Source organism: Myotis myotis, unplaced genomic scaffold (assembly GCF_014108235.1).
Source record: "Myotis myotis isolate mMyoMyo1 unplaced genomic scaffold, mMyoMyo1.p scaffold_m19_p_13, whole genome shotgun sequence".
Lineage (NCBI taxonomy): Eukaryota > Metazoa > Chordata > Mammalia > Chiroptera > Vespertilionidae > Myotis > Myotis myotis.
This window is the reverse complement of record NW_023416317.1, coordinates 46,059,796-46,081,917: the sequence shown is the minus strand read 5'-3', so window position 1 is coordinate 46,081,917 and position 22,122 is coordinate 46,059,796. Positions and strand designations below refer to the sequence as shown.

The 22,122-nt window shown below is 47.2% G+C and overlaps 1 protein-coding gene across 1 annotated transcript in view; it reads right to left on the bottom strand.

Moving 5' to 3' along the window:
- Window positions 1-22,122, bottom strand: part of TRIM71 (tripartite motif containing 71) — a 65,521-nt gene that overhangs the window by 20,610 nt on the left and 22,789 nt on the right. The gene's annotated exons all lie outside the window — the stretch shown is intronic.

The window sequence follows — 22,122 nt, the reverse complement described above, 5'->3', positions numbered from 1 at the left end:
AGATTTAATTACCCAGAAATATTCGAAGACGATGTGTTCCTGACCCGAGATTGGTAGCCCAAAAGAAAGCACACACCAGAAATTTTCTCTCGCCACCCCTGCCGCTGGGCATGTGAAGCAAGGTTAGGCCACTATCCATCAGCCTCACACCACAGGTTGCTGGCCACCCTCCCCGTCACGGAGGTTAGCACAACATGCAGAACACGGCTCCCCAGGCACTCAAGCAAGCTAAGGGCTTAAGCTCCTGAAAGGAAGGCAAAAAGCTAGTGGGGTAAGGTCAGCCAGCTTCTTGTCTTTCTTCTTCCTGCCAAGTTGTCCCAAGGAGTTGACCCGGGGAGGCAGCCCATGCTGAGAGAGCCGATGTTCTGTATTTCCCTGGGGCCCAGCATGCTGGGAGGGAGGGAGAGGAAGGGCTGGCACCACCTCCACCTGCTGATAAATGAGGAGCTCTCAAGAGCGACAGCTCTTTGGCTCAGAAACTGGGCCAGTCTCGTATCCCTCCACAGAGCAGGGCACTTAGCACGGCTCTCTGTAAATGTTTGCTGGATTGCTTTCAAGAGCAGGGCTTAAATTTGCCTCTGGTTCACTTGGGTGTGAAGCAAAGCCAGCCAACACGCAACAGGAGGCAGGAGAGTGGTGTCCAAGGGGGTTCTCTCACATACACAGTGCACCATGCACTTCATCTCCAGGTGAAGACAAGAGGTTGTGAGGTGCTTAAGGCCACACAGCTAGCAAGGGCAGAGTAAGGAGGCCAACCTAAGGCTCTTTTTTTTTTTTTTTTAAATTGAATTCATTGCAGTGACACGGGTTACCAAAATGATACAGGTTTCAGGTGCACAACTGTACAACACGCCATCTGTACACTGTACTACTGTGTGTGACCGGAGACTTCTAAAGAGTTGCTTCCAACCTGGTGCCTGGTACTGGCCCCCTCATGCAGAGCCCACAGCACCTTGCTAGGTCTCCTGGAGGTAAAAGGGGTTCCAGAGCTCGTCCAGGCTGAGAAGCAGAGACAGGGAGACAGCGATAAGGAGGGAGAAAGGGTTAGTGGGAGCCCTGAGGCAAACAGTGAGAATGCTGTTCCTCTCCTTTTCCAGGTCCGTGTATTAACCCATCAGGTCTTGGCATGGAGCATACCCACTAGGAAAGGCTCTCCCAAGCGGCTCAGCCCAGTCAACAGGCCTGCTCCGCTCTGGGTTGGAGGCAAAGATTTAGGATCTTCCGTTCCTACTTTGAAGAAATGGCTCTGACGTGGCATGTTTTATGGAGTTTACATTACAGGAGGGAGAACGTGGTCAGGTTCATAGTCTTCGACCATTTTTGCCATCCAGCGAGATGCCGTTCAGGAGCCATGGTAGACTGAAAACCAAGTGTTGGCAATTGGCCTTCTTCGAGACCAATCACTCTCAAAAAAGGCAGGTCCACCATGTGGAGATGAACTCACCTTCTAATCTGGCAAACCCAAAATTCTCTATCTCACCTTAAATACTCACCACAAGATGCTACACTGGATGCATTTTGGGGAAATTCCCGGGGTCTTTTTTTTTTCTTCTTTTTAATGATGTGATGCTAAAGCAATTCACCCACAGGTTTCAGCCACTTTGCTCCCCCTTTGCTCCCTCCATTTGTCGTGGGAAGAAAGGAATCAACCCTATGCTAATGGCAAGTGTAAAAACCTCCCATCAGAAGGTTCCTTTTAAATTAGAATGAGGCATGCTGGCCAGCCTTCTGTCTCCTGCCCACAGTTAGCAATCTTCTCTACCTCTTCTCAGGACCAGCCTGTTGTCCGACAGCTGTGTGGACTGACCAGCTGTGTGGGAGACAGCTCATCTGTCTGCACAGGTAGTTAGTTGAGTGACAAAGAACCTTAGGCTGTTCACCTGAGCCTGGCACTACACCTGGTCATGGGACAAGCTAGCCAGTCTGACTAGGTACCTCAGGAGACCTCTTCTACCCAAGAACCCTGTCTCTAGGGTCTCAACCTCAGAAACCAAGAGGCTTGGAAATAATAATCTGGGCCAAAGCAAGAAGCCAGGCTCCAGGTGCCAGTTGTGCAACTGCCAGGAATTAAGGGGATTTTTCTGGGTTTTAGAGGTTTGTGAAAATTGGAACCTGGTGAATCCGACAAGTGAGAGGTGTTGAAGAATTCTGCAGGTGAAGTGGCCAGAAAAGAAATCCTGGTCAGAGGGTGGAAGGAGCGGGATGCCCGAAGGCCCTGGCACCAGGCCCCTCACATGTGCAGGCTGGAACCCCCAAGATGGACAAAGGGGGTCCCGGGTCCCTGGATGCAATCCCACCTGGCATCATTTCACATGAGATGGATGCAGCTCTAGGCCATGCTGAGACTGGGCGTGGGGAGCACCCAGCCAGTTGGTCATAAAAAGCTGTGGGTGAGTAGAACCATAGCCGCATGGTACTTGTAATTAATAAATCACTGACTTTAAAAACAACAACACATATTGTCCCAAATACTGAAAATGTGATCAATTATATAAATGCTCTAATAAAAAGTTGGGAGTAGAACTTTGGGGAAGATTTCGCACTCCGTTTAGAAGCTCTGCATCTCATCTGCTTGAAATTTCTAAGGTCGAAAACCCACCATTTCAGAGCCTGTGAAACACGATCCATAGGTAAGGATGTGTACATGGGTGCAATTCTCTGAATCAGCTGCAAGATATTTTAACAGAGCAAACTGGGAAACCCACGTCTTCCAAAGAAAGGGCTGTGTGGAGGGTCCAAGGCCAGATATGTAGCAGAGGCCATGAACTATGGCTCCAGGAAGGGGGTGGGGGGGGTGGGGAGGGGAGAGGAGCAGGCCTCTGGTGGGAGGAATTCCAGGGCCTGGGGCTGCCTGTTTGGGGCTTCCCGGGCAGATGCACAGACACGCCCCCACCCCCACCTCCTCCCGCCCCTGCATGGCGACAATCTGGCTGCCCCAGCTGAATGGAGCAGGCTCGACCTCTGACCTCGCAAGTGACCACCCTCTTCCCTGCCCCCAGCTTCCAGGAGGCCCCACCCACTGCCTTCCTCTCCCAAAATTTCTAAAATACCAGGCAGAGACAAAGACCTAGGAATGCGGGCCCTGCAGGAGAGGAAGGGGGAGGTTAAAGAAAAAATAAATAAATAAAAATACCAAGTAGGCAGGTTTACCTTAGCCAGAGCTTAAATAAAGTGCTTTGTTAACGAATAAGACTGTGTGTGTGTGTGCGCGCGCGTGCACTTTACACAACCTACTTTTTCCAATACCTGCGATCCAACAAGGAATTCGTCCACCCCGCACATCTGTAAGAACGAGCTTCTAGTTTCAAACACAACTGCCCCCATCAGTGAAGAATGCAAGCACAGCGGACGGAGGACGGGCCTCTCGTAGGCAAAATACCCCACAAATGAAACACAATCTATGGACCGCTGTTAAAGTTACCTTGGAGATTTTTTTTTCCCCCCTAACATCGCTTAAAATGACTGGGGACGACATCTGGCCTCCCACAAACTCCGGCTTAGACAGAAAGAGGTCCCCACCCACCCAAAAGGGCTTCTCCTTAAGTTTCCCACGATAGAAACGGAGTGAATGAAGAATGACTGGTGACAACCAGAAGCCTTATCAGTGTGTGCCACTGGGCAGGCTCTCCTCTTTAAAAGTGGGTAAGCCAAGTTCAAGGAGTGAAGTCCAGCCACAAAGCTAAGTAAGGAGTGAAGTCCAGCCACAAAGCGAAGTCTATTCAATAACATCAAAACCAAGCTTTACTTGATTTATGGAACGTACACTGAATACCGAGTCCAAACCCGAGGCAAGGGCTCCTCCTGTCTCCCTGGCCGCGTGCTGCTGCTGTGCCCCGCCCCCACCCCCAACCCCCCCCCCCAACCCCCAACCCGTGGAAAGAGGGGGAAAAAGAAATCTGGACCCTTTTTCCAGCACAATCACCACCAGCTCAAAATAGCAGAGCTGGGCTGAGGACAAATTATTTCTTGTGTGGGGAAGGGGAGTGTCTGAAAAACCTTAGATAGGGCACTCCCTGTGTTTTTAACACACAAAGACACATAAGTGCAAATAGTTTTAAATATCCCAATTTACATAACCATCCAAAATATGCTATATTCTACACATTCGTATTTTTATAAGACAGTCGACTTTTTTCTTTTTTCACTTAACCATATTAAACTTGGAGAGTGTCCTGGGTCAAGCTGCCTGCCTTAAGAATGGCTGCATGATATGTCATCTGTGAATGTAACCATACTTATTTAATTGCTCATTAGTACCTATGGACGGGAGCAAGTCCCAATTTTTTTATTTTATTTTTTTTAATCACAAGCAATGCTGCAGGGACTATCCCTGTTCTTTATACAACCCAAAATTTTCAACTTGGCAATATTTCCCATTGCTACGTCACTTGATGTATCGGGGGAAACATCTACTTGTCAAGTGTGGTTAGTAAGGATTCTTGAATTCAATAACTTCAAGTCAGCTCAACCTCCCTCCATGGAACACAGGTTAGCAAGTGCCTGTTCCTGTTCCCAACAAGACCCAAAAAGCCAGCAGGGGGACGCCAGGCGAGACGGCCAATGATGGGACTGGGGGGCGAAGGAACCGCTCAGAAGAGGAGCGGCAGAAAGGCAGGCCTGGTTTTGCATCCTCAGTCGTGGCTGCTGCAGCAACTAAGGAGACGACTGTCCCAAACCTGAAGACTGTAAGCTATTGGACAGCAAAACCTGAAAATGATTTTATGATTTTTACCACTGACTGTGAGCTCTCTGAAGCAACACTAATACTCATTATTTTGTGGCGTTGTTACTAATAGATGCATGTACAGATGTGCCTCAAAACTTCTAGAATCAGACATTTCGAAGTACATCCGATCCCAAGGGCACATATTAACTACCTGCCTGGCCAGCTAGCTAAATAAGTAAAATTCATTACCAGGCCTCATCAAGCAACAGAAAGAATCAAGAGTACCTGGTGGTGCCCAAGCCGGTTTTGCTCAGTGGATAGAGCGTCAGCCCAGAGACTGAAGGGTCCTGGGCTCGATTCCGGTCAAGGACATGTAAACTGATTGCAGGCTCGACCCTACTCAAGGAGCAGCAGTTAGTTTAACTGGACAAGAGAAACACACCAACCAGGTGAGCAAAGGGCAGAGGTGGAGGTGGAAAGGGGCAGGGGGATTTGGGCAGAAGACAGAGCCTTTGTGAAGTCATAGAAGAAACATCTAGTCTTTAAAGTATAAATACCGTGTCATACAGAGGTACGCGTCTAGCTCATTCCATTTTACTGGCACTGAGAGAGCCTTGTTGGGTCAGCATCTGCTTCCTTCCCTGCCTTTCACTGCTGCTGATAAACAAGTTTACTATCCAGGCCCCAGTGCCTGCCTCTGGGGAAGCCAACCTGCAGCAGCTCCCTCCCTCCAGTGATTCTGATCTTCAGGCTGGAGCCTCTTATCTCTGTCCCACCATATGCAGCCCGAGGCCCACCCATGGCCTGGCCGGTGCCCACCAAGGCCAGCAGGTCTCACTCACATTTTTGTTGATGTTGTTGTTAATCCTCACCTGAGGATATTTTTCCATTGATTTTTTAAGAGAGTGTTAAGGAGGGGACACAGAGAGAGAAGCACCAATGATGACATCGATTGGTTGCCTCCTGCAGTGCCACAGACTGGGAATGGAACCTGAGATCTTTCGGAGGGCTGTCCCACGCCCCAACCACCGAGCCAAACCGGCCAGGGCTCACGCACATTTCTTGAAGGCAGGCGCTAACAGCTAACACTGGCCCACAGTGGCCAAAAGACACACATGCACTCGGGGTTTCCTGCAACTGATCCCAGTTATGACCCCACTGAGTGGCGCGTGGAACATGCCAGAATTGTGTTTTGGATTACTGCCTACCGAACGTTACTTTTTAGCAAATGAATTATTTCCTTAAATAAAACTGGGTGTTTAAAACATTCTTCCAGTTTAGGAATTAAAAATTTCCACACCAGAAAAGCAGGTTTGGTATACCTACACAAAATAACTATTTTTCAGCAATGAAAATGAATTCACGGACTGGTGAAATCATGCAGAAAAATCTCAAAGGCATATGCTTGGTGGGAAAAGCCAGGATAAAAAATAACAGACTGCTTAATTCCATTTATATGAAGGCAAAACTAATCAGAGGTGGGGGGAGCAGAGAAGTTGCAGGTAAAAACAGGAGTGACTAGAGGGCACTCAAAGGAACTGTTCTGGAGTGATGGAAATGTCCTAATATCTTGATGGGTACACAGATTTATATATAATTGTCAAGACTCAAATTGCAAATTTACAATCTTTTTTTTTTTTTTTAAATTTTTTAAAATAGTATCTTTAAAAAAGAGTGAGGGGGCCCTGGCCAGGTAAGCTCAGTTGGTTGGAGTGTTGTGCCATACACCAAAAGGTTGCGGGTTCGATTCCCAGTCAGGGCACAAACCCAGATTACAGGTTCAATCCCTAGGGAAGGCCCACACAGGAATCAATGCCAGTTTCTTTCTCTCTCTCTCAAAATCAATTTAAAAACGTACCTTCAGGTGAGGATTTTTAAAAAAAAAATTGTAGAAAGGGGGGAGGGAGGGGACGACCTACTGTTGATGGGGTGAAGTTTGGAGCCTAGCCTTGGCATGGCACTCTTCCTAGCTAAAGACCTAATAAATACTCGTTGAGCCCATAAATGAGCTACTCCAATGGCCAGATGTGATTTACTTCAAATAGGTTGCTACCATTCTTCCCACAATGCTCCCATTAGGCAGTACTTCTCCTTTGCCCTCCACTGTAAATATTATCTTAAGTTCTATCTCCCAAGAGGCAGGTCTCGGACCAACTCCCTGGAGGTTTTGGGGGGGGGAAAAAATTAGAGCCGCGTCCGATTTACAGCACTGCGGGCGGCCGGCGGTCATACAAAGCCGTATGAAATCATTAGTGTCCCAGCTGCCGCCCCTGCATGCATCTGACCTCTGATGTACTAATGAGGGGCCCATGCAGCTTCCAGCAGCAAATAAAATTGAGATTTGTTCCAACACTGAGCTCACTGCCCACGGAAATTATAGATTTTTAAACAGTACCCGAAAAGATAGATGTTTGACACAGATACCTAGTTTTCCTGTTGCCTCTGAGGTCACGAAAGCAAGGCATAGAGGTTTAATCTGTTCTGTTCTGGACAAGCGTCGGTGGTGCTGGGAGGCTGCTTAAAAAAAAAATTAAAAAAAAATGGCGAGACTCTGTAGGTGGCCGTGTAACTCAGTCCTCACTCACCTCTTAAACAGTGGGCAACATTGTGCACCTGAAACCTTTTCACTCTCGAAAGTAGCAAAAGGGGTTTCAATTGCCTGTGTGGGGGCGATGATGTGCACAGGTGGATTTAAGCAAGGGAAGGCACTCACACCTGGGGAAAACTGTCTTGAGAAGGAAGCAGAAATAAAAGACACTGATAAGGAGAATAACAAAAAAAATGTTTTAAATATCTTTTTATTAATTTCAGAGAGGAAGGGGGAGAGAGAGCTAGAAACATCAATGATGAGAGACATCATTGATCAGCTACCTCCCCCGCAGCCCATCCCCCACTGGGAATCAAGCCCAAAACCTGGACATATACCCTGACCGGGAATCGAACAGTGACCTCCTGGTTCATAGATCCATGCTCAGCCCCTGAGCCACACCAGCAGGGCACCCCCCACCCACCCAAAAAAAAAAAAAAAGCTTTAAAAACATTTCTAGCCGTGTTTTCTCTCTCCAATGTAACACAATAAAAAAATTTTCTTTTCTCTCCCCATCCCAGCAAGTTCCACTCTCAAGCAGCGGATCTTCCATGTTAGCAGTTGCCCTCTGCCTTGGGCGAGAAGGGCCCCGCTCTGGCCTTCCAGGTGGCCCAAGTTTACATACACTGTCACATCCGTTGACAATTTTAAGAGCAGGTTACCTTCCCAAGCGCTGCCTGCAAATCCAGAGGTTAACCAAGTATTTATTGCTGTAGAAATCTTGTTCACAGGCAGGACTTATTTAAACTGGGAAGGGGACCAATCAAGGGCGCCGTCGATGGCCTCTGTGAATTCTCAAGGCCACCAAGTGCCCACTCCTCGGCGGGGGGCTGGGGCAGGGGCAGTGTGCGCCTGTGAAGCCTGGGGATTTGTGGCCAAGCCCCGGCACTCCTCAAACTGCCCCCATCGAGGAGCGCATTCAACATAGAGAACAGACACACTCCTGACAGCACCTCCTCTTTCCCAAGGAAATCAGCAGAGCCTTTTCAACAAGTCTCCTCGGTTGAGTAAAAGGCAGAATGAGCAAGAGCAGAGGGGGCTTCCAAGCAAATCTCTAGGGCAACAGCTGGCAGCAAAAAGGAAAGGCCTTGGTCTTATCAAGACATGGATTTCTTTTTTAAACCCTCTTCAAGCCAATGGTGTGTTAGGCAATTAGTTTAAAATGATCACATTCCTCTACTCCAACAACAGGAAACCTAATTCCACCCCCTCTCCCACCCACAAATGCCAAAGGGACACCACCGGCCAGAGTCACTGAGTCAGACTTGGAGACTAGCTTTTAAAGAGTCACCTGTCACCCTCCCGGGGAGTCCCCGGAGGAATAGGAGCCCCGCGGCTGTTCCACGAAGGGGGGGGGGCAGTTAACAGGGTGGGTCTTACCCCTCCTCGCCCCACCCCAGAGAAAAATGCACACTGGAGAGAATCAGACCTAGCAGGGCCCTAGGGTCCTAGGTAGGTAGGGCGTAGGTAGGGTGGGGATAATAGGGCAACAAGACACTAATACTAAGCAAGACATCTCGGATTAAGCACAATTGGCAGTTTTCTAAAGCCCCCCCCCCCTTTTTTTTTTAAAAAAAAGAAGGGTGTGGGAAACAGAAACCAAACTCAACAAAGGGTGGGACAAGACGCCTAGGCAAACCAGTAGAAACTGGTCCAGCCGAGAAAAGAACTGGGTGGTAGAAAAGCCGCATTCCAATCTTAAGTGATGTGACCTGGGGAGGAAGGGCCCAACCTGTTCTGGAATCACAAGGGACAAACCGGGATAAACCCCACCAACTGCAAAGGATCAATTCAGCTGCCAAACCAGACAATCAGGAACTGTCTCCGGGCCCAGCTAAAGCCTGAAACGCAGCCCCAGTCCCTGGGAGTTCGCCCATCCCTCTTCCCACAAGTGCAACACAGCTCTTAACAGCTGTGGTCTTAAAGGAGCACTAATTACAGCCGGATCTGGCAAGGAGTCAGGGAACCCCCACACCCAGGCCAGCGGGATCTCAGGCAAAGAAAAATGCCAACTAACTAGTAATAAGATACGACCCGAAAACAAAGGTCGACGTTTGGGGACAGGGCAGACAAAAGCATGGGAGTCGAATGCCTCTTTAAGAAGCCTGCGTTCCCCCGGACCATTCATCATACATGGTTTATTTATTCCCTCTAATAAGAAAACGATGGTGATGAGAAGTAATCATTTCCAACTCTCAGATAGGGAGCTTTCTCAGAAATCCCACTTCGTTCCAACAGATGAAAAAGTGAGGCATCTCTTCATACTGTACATCAGAACTCAATGGGCGGCCTGCTGACCCTGCCTCGGCAGGTAATGAAATCAGGACCACCACCCCCACCGACTCCCATCTTCTACAGAGCTTCATCAGCACCCAAGCAGATACTCAAGGATCAACTCAAAAAGATAAGAGAAGCCAAACTTGATAGGGGTAGGAGAAAAAAATCACATTATAGAGTCACGTCATCTAAAGTTTCAGGAGGAAAATAAAGGTGATCAGGTCTCTCTCTGCTTGGTCCTAAAATTCCACACTTGCTTCATCTGGCCCTGTGTTAATTAAAAAAAAAAAAAAAATTCACCCTTACTTTGGCTAGCACCTAAACCAGGAAAAAGCTACAAGTCAGGCGAAATAGAAATATTTGACTGTGACAAAGCCTCAAATAAGGTGGGTTTTGAAATTCTGACCTCATGTGGCTTGCTGCTTCTTCTTTTTTTGTTGTTGTCCTTCTGCAACATTGATCCCACTGCACCTTAAACTCAAAGGGCTTTCCCTCCAAGAGGCACTGGCCTGGCCACTTTTTGGCCAGCTGTGGGGAGCCACCTGGCTCTCCCAATAGTTCCCTCCTGGGTGGTCAACTTCATGCTGTAGCTTCAGCTCTTATACTCAGCCTGCACTCAGTGTCTCCAAGGCCACAACACCCTTATCAAGTGTGCTGTGTTGACTGCTATTTTTTTTTCTCCTTCTTTTTAAAAAACTATTTACACTGGATTTAAGGCTCTGAGCAAAGGACCTTGCGCGATTAAAAAACAACTCAAGACGTTTCTGGTCTTGGTTGGTCAGACTGGGGAGGTGCAGTGTGCTGGGGCCGTCAGGGGGTAATTATTGACAGCACCCTTGCTCACTCTCAAATATGGCGGTTTTGGAAACCTGCTGGAGAGGATCGGTAAGACAAATGGGGGATTAACCAAAATACACGAGGGCAGAAGCAGACAGGAAAATCTGCCCTCCAGAAAATATAGAACTTCCTGCAATTTACCGTGGTCACCAAGCCCGGGGATGGGCAGGTGTCTTCTAAGACTGGAATAAAAGAGGGAACAAGGTAGAAAGAAGACTTACAAATCCAAGTAAAAGGAATGACTTTGAGCCCAACCAAGTGTAGGGGAAGAATCTGGAGCCGGACTAGAGGGAATTTAGCTGGAAGCTCATGGGCCAGGCGGGAAATGGAGAAGCCAGGAGATAGCGCCCGAGCAGGGGCATAAATATGGTACCTGGGTGGTGTTGCGAGGACAGAGATTACAGTGACTGTTCCAGTCGTCTAGACGCAGAAAGAGACCAAGCACAGCCTTGTGTTGAGGAGTTGAAAAATCTGTGCTTGAAACAGCGATGTGGGCCACTTCCTCCCCCCGCTTGTTTGGGCACGTGGGCTGAGCTCTGTGTCTACTCATGAAATGGGGATAATACAGTTCATCTCCTAGTGCAGTGATGGCGAACCTTTTGAGCTCGGCGTGTCAGCATTTTGGAAAACCCTAACTTAACTCTGGTGCCGTGTCACATATAGAAATTTTTTGATATTTGCGACCATAGTAAAACAAAGAGTTATATTTTGATATTTATTTTATATATTTAAATGCCATCTAACAAAGAAAAATCAACCAAAAAAATGAGTTCGAGTGTCACAGGTTCACATCACTGTTTTAGAGGGTGGTGGTGAAGAATTCTTAAGTGCAGGAAATCCAAAGGTTGGCCAGTTGTAACAGAAAGTAGAGGGGTGGTGCCCTGCCCAAGGGTTCCGGCGTGGTGAGTGGAGGGCAACTTAAACTCCAGGGACACGCTTGCAGGCTAGATGCCAGGCAGATGTGACAACGGCTGTAAAGCCACTCCAGCTGCCTCTGGACCAGCGTTCTCTGGGGCTGTGTGCCCACTGAAAAGAATGTCGAGGGAGTCCATACATAGCGGGAAAGTGTACTGGATGACAACCTCTGCCCCGTAGTCTCCCACTTCCTGTGGGGCCACAGTGCCTCTGCCCCTCCAACTCATGACCAGTCAGATCAGCCTCTTTTAGCCTCCAACAACAAATGTCACTTTATTTTTAACAGGATTGCCCAATACACGCATTGCACCATGCTCGGCCCTGTGCCCTTGCCCTCGAAGAGGATACAGTCCAGTAGGAGGGGTCACCGAAAGGCTGCCATTTCAGGATTGGGGGAAGAGAATCAGAAAGTGCTGGGCCTGAGACGTTCATCTCAGCAGACTTCCTGGAGGAAGAGAAGTATGACTGCAGGACGAGAGTATAAATAGGAATAGGTGAGGTGAAAGGTCCGGATGTACGTGGCTCAGATGGGACAGTCCCCTGATGCTCAGCATCCCTTCCCTCCCCTGTTAAATCATGTGTCCCTATGAGCTCATCCTTCTTCCTCTCTCCCCCTTAGCCAGAACCTTTGCACCTTTGCTTGTGTTCCCCCAACCACCATCCCTGAACCTTTTTATTCCGGGACAAGGGTCCCAGGTTTGATTCCGGTCAAGGGCACATGCCCAGGTTGCAGGCTCGATCCCCAGTAAGGGGTGTGCAGGAGGCAGCCAATCAGTGATTCTCTCTCTCATCATTGATGTTTCTATCTCTCTCCCCTCTCCTTCCTCTCTGAAATCAATAAAAAACAAACAAACAAACAAACAAACAAACAAACGAACAAAAAATGTGTGGTCTGTTCCCCTTCCCTTGAATCTGGACTGATTTTACAGCTTGCCTTGCCTAGTCAAATTATGATAAAAGCTATTCCAGTAACAAATAGGACAAAAGACTCTCTCAGGGCTGAGTCCTGTCCACCTACAGAATCATGAGAAAAACATCTTTTTTTATCTACTTAAAAAAGATAAAACAGCTTTTCGCAGTATAGCAGCTGGGGGCTAGGTTCTCCTCAGGCAGATAATGCTGACTAAGCCTTTCCTCTTTCAGGAAGGTGTAGGATATTCAAGATTCCTTCCTAGCTCTCCTGCCCATGTCTAATTCCATCAAAACTTGATTCCTGGCCCTAGCCGGTTTGGCTCAAGTGGATAGAGTGTCGGCATGCAGACTGAAGTGTCCCAGGTTTGATTCCAATCAAGGGCACATGCCCAGCTTTGTGGGCTCGATCCCCAGAAGGAAGCGTGCAGGAGGCAACCAATCAATGACTCTCATCATTGATGTTTCTCTCCCCCTGCCTCTCTAAAATAAATAAAAATAAAAATTAGCCGAAACCGGTTTGGCTCAGTGGATAGAGCGTTGGCCTGCGGACTGAAAGGTCCCAGGTTCGATTCCGGTCAAGGGCATGTACCTTGGTTGCGGGCATATCCCCGGTGGGAGATGTGCAGGAGGCAGCTGATCGATGTTTCTAACTCTCTATCTCTCTCCCTTCCTCTCTGTAAAAAATCAATGGAATATATTAAAAAAATAAAAATAAATAAATAAATAAAAATTAAGCCCTGCCCTAGCCGGTTTGGCTCAGTGGATGGAGCGTCGGCCTGTGGACTGAAGGGTCCCAGGTTCGATTCCGGTCAAGGGCATGTACCTTGGTTGTGGGCACATCCTCAGTAGGAGGTGTGCAGGGGGCAGCTGATCCATGTTTCTCTCTCATCGATGTTTCCAACTCTCTATCCCTCTGCCTTCCTCTCTGTGAGAAATCAATAAAATATATTTTAAAAAAGCCAAAACCGGTTTGGCTCAGTGGATAGAGCGTCAGCCTGCGGACTGAAAGGTCCCAGGTTCGATTCCGGTCAAGGGCATGTGCCTGGGTTGCGGGCATATCCCCAGTAGGAGATGTGCAGGAGGCGGCTGATCGATGTTTCTCTCTCATCGGTGTTTCTAACTCTTTATCTCTCTCCCCCTTCCTCTCTGTAAAAAAATCAATAAAATATATTTTTTTAAAAAATAAAATTAAAATTAAAAAAAGAAAGTCGATTCATGAATTCAATTCCAGAGCCTTGGTCAGGCAGCAGCCACGGAGGGAAAGCCAGGGGAAAATTCAGATTCCCAAACTCCAGGAGCTGATGTCAACCTCTCAGAGCCTCAACAGCCCACGAAGCAAGCGTGGAAGCATCCTTTCCGTGCCTGAGACTGTATCTATCAACCAGATGGTTCTCCAGAAATAACCACCCATGGAATGTGGTGGAAAACAAAACCATTAAATGGGAAGGGGGGAGTGTAAATCCCCAGTAAGCTTCTAAGGGAGGGCCAAGCCTAAGAGGCCTGTCTTTCCACGGGCATCTCCCCTAAGCCACTGTCTCTCCCACACACTTTGGACAAACCAAACTCCAGATGGGACACGTCCGTGGTCCAGAGCTCTAATCTCTTTAATCACCACCGGCCCAATGTGATCTCAGGAAATGCTTCAACCTCCATGTTTTCTCAGGAAAAAGAAAGGGCGTCCCTTTTCTCCAGTAAACAAGAACCTTTACAAGTGACAGGATATTATCTCTCTATGTTCAAGCCACCCAGCTAGGAATGAGGCACTTCCTTGAAAAGACCGATGATTTATGGCACCGTGTTTAAGATGGGAGGCAAACTAAATGTCCATCAATAGGGGGCTGGCTAAATAACTGTTAAATAGATTGATTACTGGGTACCCCACGAAAGAATGAGTGGCTCTGGACCCGTGGAATGATCTACAAAATGATTATGGAAAAAGCAAGGAGTAATGTACGAAGAATGCTACTGTTTGTGTAAAGGGGGAAAAAATAGGTACAAGTATTTCTTGCTAACCAAATCTGTAAGAGGGATGCCTGGGTGTGGCTTGGATATCCTCGAATATATTGTGTACTTTTCACACCCAACTGGGATGTGTTTCTGTAGTAACTTGGGACTTCATAAAGTTGCAAATACTTTACTATTCCCTACACATTCCTAAAATATTTGCTAAGATAAGCTACACATGTGTTTATACTAAATAAATAACAACACTAGATAAAAGCAAAATATGATGCATATAAAACTGTTAATCGTTATCTCTTAGTTAGGATGACCAGCAATGCAATCTTTAGTATTTTGTAAATTTCCATGTAGGGCAGTGATGGCGAACCTTTTGAGCTCGGCGTGTCAGCATTTTGAAAAACCCTAACTTAACTCTGGTGCCGTGTCACATACAGAAATTTTTTGATATTTGCAAACATAGTAAAACAAAGACTTACATTTTTGATATCTGTTTTATATATTTAAATGCCATTTAACAAAGAAAAATCAACAAAAAAAAAATGAGTTTGCGTGTCACCTCTGACACGTGTGTCACAGGTTCGCCATCACTGATATAGGGCATACCTGGTGGGCCTCAATGAAGCACAGGGGCTCTCCCTGGAGGAGGTCCATTACCCAAGCTCTGTCAGGCCCAGAAGGAATTTAATGGCAAACATTAAGTTTACTAGAATCAGGCCCCAAGGCAGGTGGCTTTGCATATTAACTGGTTTAATCCTCCTCACAGCCTTGAGGTAGCTGCTATTATCCTCATTTTACAGAAGACATGGAGGCACAGACAGTAACTTGCCCAAGGACACAAGTAGAAAGTGGCAGGATCGGCTCCAGAGTCGGTGTAGAAACCACTGGCCTTTGCTGGCTCTACTAACAGCAACACTCCCTCCACCACCACCTTGAAATACTCACCTCTGCGTCCCTCTACCCGGCTAGGATTTTGTAATCTGTGGGTAGGCGGTTTTATCTGTGTGACAACAATTATTGCAAACGTCCTCCAATTGATTTTTTTTGACCCCTCACAACTCCCAAACTCCACAACCCTCGATGATTCCCCACTGCCTACCTACAGGTTGAGAATAAACTCGTTGAGTTGAACACGTGTGACTTTTAACAGCACATTCCCAGGGCACTAGAACATGAACTTAGTATGCTAAAACCTCTGGCCAAATGTTCTCATCTTATTTTGGGCCTCTGCTCCTAAGTGCTGGCCTCTGGGGGCCCCCACCCTCCTCCTCCTAGTTCTTAAGGAGCCTCTTACCCCCTTACACTGCATGTATTCCAACCACTCATGTGGGCTCCTAATACCGCACATTTCTATACAACCCCCTCAGGCATAACCCAGCAGTGGACACGTGGTGAGGCTGGAAAAACCTATTTATCTGCCTCCCGTCTCCCCCCCACCCCCTCTGATCAGAGGGAAGGAACACAGCTCTCAATGTCCTTCTCCAGGATGTGCCCCCAGGGGCTCCAATTTAGGCCACAACACTGTCCCTGTCCCTAATTTCACTCATGGCCCCACAATCCAAAAGGCTACCCTCCTCCCAGGGGATCTGTGATCAATTTAGTCCAAGGCTTAGAGCCAATAGTATAATAGATGGGTCCAAGATGGCAGCTGGTCCAATACAGAACCTTTGTTCTTACAAGTTCCCGCAAGCAGGCTCCAGAAAGAGGGTTGGGTCCAGGCATATTCTCTCCCCCCACTGAAGAGCTTCTTGCAAGCAGGAAGTGGGCAGAAAATTCCTTCCCTGTGTCTGACTGGTCAAATCAGCCTTCCCTTCTTTCTTTTCCCCTTTTTGCAATTTTGATTCACTCTTCAAGACGACCCCCCCCCCCCCGCTTCCCATTTTGCCACCCTGAAATCCTTACGGTTCCCCAAATTACGTTTTCTGATTGTCACATAAGATTTAATTAATTTAAACCAGAATTTCCCCATCCCTCTCAAAGGTGCCACCTCCAGTATCAGCCAGCACTGATTGGAATAAAAGGTGAAGATTTTAACACCAAGAGACTTTGAAAAACTTTGTGTTTGAGTTGAGTGAATTCCCTGAAGGAGGAAGGCATACAATCAAAGTGGAGTCTGCATTTGCTTACTGTTGATTCAGCTCTTTCTGTTAATTGTATTCAGCATTATTACTAATTGGAGTCATCTTATTACCAATTGTAATCCTCCAGGTAATTCTAAGCAGAAATTTAAATTTCAGGATCCATTTAGGATTTTTTTAAAAGTCTGAGTGGGGGTGGGGAGGGAACGGAAATCTAACATTTATCAAAAATAAACAAACTTTCCCCATTCCCCCCAAGAAACATGATCAAGAAGGTTTTAAAATATAGGAGTTGAACTAGTGACATTTCCAGTCACGTTTTGGGAAAGGAAGCTTTTATAATGGCCCATTAACAAAAGTGCTTAAAACACACACACACACACACACACACACACACACACACAGAAAGGTAGAGAGGATTGTTTTAAACATTCATTTTGTGTAGTTTGATAAATACTTTTTCTATTAAAACCTCTCTCCCACTCGCACCTAAGGACTTCTAATTTGATGGGGTTGGGTGGTGGGGGAGGAGAAATGACTTGAGATTTCGGGATTTGATCAATGCAACATGTTAGGGGCAGAGCGCAAGGTCAAAAGGAAATGATTAATCCCACAAGAGAAACAGGCAGGCGGATGGGGCAGGGAATGGCTTCCCTACAAAAAAACCCCACTAATAGGTCAACAGATAGTGTAGATGGCAGGGTTTCCCCCCTTAACCCATTCTCAGGATTTCATCTTCGAACACATTTTTTGAAATCCAAAGATCTTTAATCTACACCAGCTCATTGTCCTTAGCGGTTATTTTTATTTGCCAATTACATTCCGGTTGTTGCCAAAGGGGGTCCAGAACTAAACAGGAGGGAGAATGACTCCAGTCATCTGGATGACTCCGACACTCTATGACAATTTCCATTACCGGAGGGAACCCGCTGATCATTAATAGAGATGGGGATAGTTTAGGCCTACTTAAAAGAAGTTACCAGTTAAAGGCATACAATATCCCTTTGAAATGCTATGACATCAACACTCTGAAAGTACATAAACGGGTCAAAACACAAGAGGAGGGGGGAGGCGAATGCCTTACAAAAAAATCCTTTGGAAAACAATTTTCCTCTTAGCTTTTCTTCCCTCCCCAATGCCTCCTAGGGAACCACAGGCAAAAAAATTTGTACGCCTAATTACTGATGCAAATTCCACTCTCTAATCACTACATTCTCCAATACAAATCCCAGATTTGCCACAGGGCTGGCATTTAAACAAGCTCAGAACTGCCTCAACACCTTTCTGCCCCATTACCTACCTCATCCCCCAAGAAGCAGATACAGAGACTGGAAGACTTCACCAACCACCAAGGGTCTCAGCCACAGGGGCTCAATTGGGAAACCATCCAGGCTGGGGGGGGGCCTGCTCTGTTCCACTTTTCAAAATGGATGGTACCAGATGACTCTATCTTGCTTTAAAAAAGTAACTGAAGGCATCCCAAGAATGCTTTAAGCCACAAAATCGTATAAGCTAGGGGGAGCCACCTTCAATTTGTGTGTGCACACCTTTCTGGTCCACCATCACCCCCCCTTTTTTTAAGTTAAAATCCACAGTCAATGCACTCCAACTCTGTCACTTCCACCAGCCAAAATAAGTGAAGGGGAAAGAGGCAGGTTTATCTGGTAAAACAGGCAGCATGGGTTAACATAGGAATAAGGATTAAAATGTGGGCCTCAAATGCAGGTGTTTACAAATCGGTAGGGAGTGAGGGTTGAGGGAATCACAATGCCAGGTTTATAATCTTAGGCGGGTAAAGAGGACTTGGCTCTGCCTTCCCCACGGAAAAAGGATGTTTAACCAAGGTTTCATGGCTGCCCGCCCCCCCCCTGCCCCCCACACACGCACAAGATCCAGTTCCTTCTGACCTTGTCCATCCAAACGGAGGCCCATTTTCTAACCCATGGCGTTTAAATTGCAGTTATCATGCCCATCTAGCTCTATACTTAAGGCCCCCCTGACCTCTCAGGGTTAGGGTCCCCAAGATCCATTTCATAAAACAGGAGAGTCCTTGAAAACTTTCTGAGCAGCATCTTAACCCTTACCCACCCCCAGACACTATGGCTGCAGGGAGCTCACTGACTGTGGTTGGGGCTATGGATCCCATGTTGGGCAGCGACCCATCCACTGCTGGGTGATGGAGCCACAGAAGGCTTGCCTGGCTTTCTGGGTTTTCTTGCAAACTTGAGTCCCAGCTACATCTCCACTGGGTCCACCTCAACTTGGCTACTGCCCCAGGTTCACACAGCCAGGACTAGGGGCCAAGGGTAAGGGCGGCAAAAATGAAGAGGGCAGGGGCATTTAAAATTTGTCTGGCAACTAATCTCGGACGCCTGCTCATGAACGAAGTAATATATATTTTTGAGCCTAGTTTCCCAAAAGGAGCACGAAAAGGAGCCATCTTCAGAAATGTGATGACGAGGCAGCAAACCATTAGCAAAAACAATCTCCTTGTTTCTTTGGAGGGGCCCTTCCAACAACCCCATGACCAGATGACTCAGGCCCCCATCCCTCCAGGGAATCAGGGATAGAAGACCAGCTGACTTCTGGAAAGACAATGATAAGAGTTTATGGGCCAGATCCTTGTGGAACGCCCTTGTCAGGATTCCTATGCCCTGCAGAACCAAGAAGGCAGGGAGCGATGCACCCTACCCTGGGGTGTCGGCCTGCCAGAACGCACAGCTTAGCTTTGTGTAGAATGCGCCTATCATTATCCCTTTTTAACAAATAAGGAAACCAAGGCAAAGAGAGATGAACTAACTTTAACTTGCACAAGGTCACGTAGCAGGGAGTGATGCTGTGCTCTTTGACACTCTGGTAGAAAGAACACCCGGACACATTACAGCGGACCCTTGAACCACACGGGTTTAAACTGGGCAGGTCCACCTATACGTGGACCTTTTCAACAAATATTTATAGTACTGTTAAGTGTATTTTCTCTTACGGATTTTCTCAGTAACACTCTCTCCTCCTGCTTTACGGTAAGAATACAGTATGTAATACATAGACTATACAAAAATTTGTGTGTTGATCACCTGTTTTATCTTACTGGGTCAGGCTTCCTGGTCAACAGATTATTAGCTTTGAGGGAGTCAAAAGTTATGCGTGGGTTTGACTGCATGGGGGCGGTCAGTGCCCCTAACCTCAGGGTTGTCTGAGAGTCAGCTGTACTTCTACAATGTGTGCTCTCGCAATTAAAATGAACAGAGCTCCATGAAGGGCAACCGGAGCCAAGCCGCAGAGGCCAGAGGGGGAGGGGGCAGACCTCTTCGCCGTCAGCACATTTATTTGTCACAGGAGGACGGGGCTGCATTCAACACAACACGGCACAATGCTAAGCCCGGAGATACACCGCGTATGCTTGCCGTTGATGCAGTAAGTTAGGTAGTGAGCTGAATGCCCCCTAAATCGTCATATTTAAAAAGCACAACCTAAGGAACCATAGGGCGGGTCACCATGTTACAGATGGCGGAAACTGAAGTACTGCCCAGGTCACATGACTGAATATGCAATTTAACACTAAAACCTCATGAAAGACCCCCCCCCAAGGCACTTGATTCTCTCACAGGGCTGGACCAGTTAACATTATTAACCTACAATCGGCACAACTGGCTTATAATCTCCTATTATGCTCAGTTATCTAGTGCCCACAGCTTTTATGCAAAGTTTGTATCTGTGAGTAAGTAACCCTGAACGACTAACTCCCTACAGAGCTGCTGGAGTGTGCAAAAGGCACACAAATTGATTTACACGAGTGCTACCTGCTTTACGGTACAGGCAGGACTGAAAAGAGGATGAAGGGGGAAAAGAAAAGAGGGAGGGAGGGAAAGAGGGAGGCTGCTGCCTGTGGGGGTAGCAGGAGCTGCTCAGGCAGGTGAAGGCTTGGGGACATCCTGGAACACCATGATGAGAGCAGTTGGCCAGGGCTCCTAGGGATTCCTACATCTTTGTGGGGGTTTTTGTGGGTTAGTTCTGCATCAGGAGCAGGGTATGAGCCCATTATCTCCCACGTGTCACCCTGGACAGCGAATGGCAGCCCTGGCTTAAAATTATTGTACTCCTCCTTCATAGCACAGTAGCAGCTGTTTTAATACAATCTTCAAGTGAAAGGGACACCTGGGGAAGATGAGTCCCATTTGAACATTCCCCTTTCATTTGTCAAAGGCTGCTGGGGAGAAGGGGAGGTAGATTAATTCAAGGTGGCCTTTGCCACTGGAGTTTAAATGAAATGACATCAGAGGACTTACAGGGAAGAAAAAAGAAGCGTATTTACCCACTTCTACGCTTTCAAGGAAGCATGGGGATGATAAAAATAATACTGGGATATAGTGCACAGTGTTTTGTTTTGTTTTTAAATAAATTTTTTAAATCCCACCAGAGGATGTGTTTTTATTAATTTTAGAGAGAGAGGGAGGGAGTGGGAGAGAAACATCGATGTGAGAGTGAAACGTTGATCGGTTGCCTCCCAGAAGGTGCCCCATCTGGGGACTTGAACCCGGGACCTCTTGGCTGTGTAGGACAACGCTCCAACCAACTGAGCCACACTGGCCATGGCTCGTACACAATTCTCCAGGGTAGAATAAAATAGCTCTAAAAGGATTGTTTCTTAACCAAAATGAATTCTACACTATCCAAGTGGGCGAGTAAGGTCTGGGGATTTTGTTGTTTTGTTTTTGAGGGGCTACAATCATATCCATCCCCCCCCCCCCCCCCCCGGCAATCAGAGGGATGCCTACCTTTCCTCCCTCCTAAGGAGCTGCCCCCAGGTCCTCCCAAAACTTCCCAGGGGCCAGGAGGGCTTCATGCCTTACAGACAGGTAACTGGAAGGCCTCCAGGTGGCTGCCCTACAGCTAACAGGTGACGCCAACTGGCAGGGAGACCAGCAGCTAAAGACCCAGACATAGGCAACTGTGTGGACAGAGAAGTTGGCACCAGTGTCCAGTCCCAGAGCAGCTAACCTAGTTCCAGCTGCTTTTATGTGTGTGGAGCAGAGTTCTGCGTGCAATGACTGCAGGGAGTTTCACTCCAGTGCAGGCCAAATAAAACGCCTTGCCTTCATTTACGTGACTAACTTGGATTTTCATCCCTGTGTCATTAAGGTTGGAGAACCCTGGGACTGTGCAGTAGTAAGTAGTATCTCAGAAACATAATGTCCCTCTCCTGGACCCCTTTTCAAAGGTGGCTCAGAGGAAGGGGTGGCTACAAGTCTACCAAGTTTTGGCTTAAAGATGGAGAAACACCAAATAATGTTAAGTCCTGTATTATTATCAAGGGCTGCTTAAATCAGGGCATCTGATGATAAACAAATGTAACAACTCAGATGCATTCACTCAGATAGGGTAAATGAAACAGAGATCATTAATGATTGACCACGGGGGGTGGGGGGGGGGGTTAAATGCCAACGTAAAAAATAAAACTGCTTGGGACTCTGCACAGTGACCTTAAATCCCCTCTCCGGGGTACCATTTAAATTTAAATCTATTTCTCAGAGGCCACATTAGGTGCTTGTTAAAAATGCAAATTTGGGCCTCACCCGGGTTTGAAAGAATCTGAATCTCAGTGGGGTAGAGAGTCCCAAGGGTTATCAACTCCTCCATCATTATTAAAATGGGAAAAGGCTGATTTAATAATGGAACAAGAAAACAACAGTAAGCTCTGAGGCGGGGGGGGGGGGGGGGGTGTCACTAAAAATACTTCTGGCATAAAATACTTCTGCTAATAGTTTAGGGCACTTGTTTTTGTTTTATTTCACCTCCAGGCGCCTTTTTAAAAATGCATTCTCTGGAGTTATTTGCATAACATTCAATCCAGGAGGATTTAAGCAGCTCCTCCACAAAGGAGGGCCAGGGTG